The following is a 1137-nucleotide window of genomic DNA, read 5'->3' on the forward strand; positions in this document are numbered from 1 at the left end:
AAATGTGACTACGCGAAGCCCAAAGGGAAGGGGGCACTTGGGGGGGGGGGTAGGGGACAGGGGTGGGGACAGGGCTGTATTAGGAATGAGCTAGAAATCAGCCCAGACTGAGTTGGCCAACATTATCTGCTTTAATCAGAACCGTCCCGATCGGCTGAAGACACTGAGCTCCTCAGCGACTGTGCTCGCGCTGAGCCAAATCCCTCCTTTTAAAAAGGATGCCAAATGTGACAGATGTCAGGCCTTGGTGCCTGTCTGTTCTCGGAGGAACGATCCGATTTCTCCCGTGGGATGATGCTGAGACTTGCCGTGTCCTCTTCTGGGACGGCGGCCGCGTCTGCTGAGGAAGGACTGCACACGCCAGTCGCGGCTGCTGAGAATCACGGAAGCTTAGACCAAGGTGATAAACAGCAGGAGATTATTTAAGACAGTTTCAATGCTTCTCCTTCGGGCCTAAGGAATAGCGGTGTGTTCTTGGGCAGGGAAGGCCAGATGCTACCGTGGTCACTAATGATCCCGTGAACAACGATACGACCCTGGGTGATTGTTCTTTCTGCGGGGGACTCGTGTTTTCCGTTACAAACGATGCGGCCAGACCAGCACCCAGTGTGGCCAAAATGATGCTTCTTGGATCTGACCTTCTGATGTGGCTCCTATCTGGGCAGGGGGAGGGAAAGATGGGAAGAAAATAGCATGTGTGCTCTTGTGCCTGTATGGCCCAATTTGGAAACTTGCAGATCTGTTTGATTTCGGCCGGGAGAGAGAATACAGCTTTTGAAGTTATTTTGATTATCCTGTGCAGAAATCACACGCTACACCTAACAAATTCAACAATTTCATAGAGCCGTAGTCAAGCGTGTGAGTTACAATTTTATTCATTCCATTTATTCAGTGAGTCAGGCTCTGACAGGGGGTTGATTTGTTGTTTAATATTTGGGGGGGTTTATTTTGGTATATTTGTAACGTGTTTACTTAAATACCGCGTGTGAAATGAGATGTTTTCATTTGTTTTGATAGGTACATAAAGGCAACGTACAGCATTTCACACTTACACAGCACTTTCTGAGTCCTCAACACGGCACCAGGACTCGAGAATGACTACCCCGCGTGCTTGGGAAGTGCCAGCCTCACTTTGCC

The sequence above is a fragment of the Phoca vitulina genome, unplaced genomic scaffold (genome assembly GCF_004348235.1).
Source record: "Phoca vitulina isolate PV1807 unplaced genomic scaffold, GSC_HSeal_1.0 scaffold28, whole genome shotgun sequence".
Classification (NCBI taxonomy): domain Eukaryota; kingdom Metazoa; phylum Chordata; class Mammalia; order Carnivora; family Phocidae; genus Phoca; species Phoca vitulina.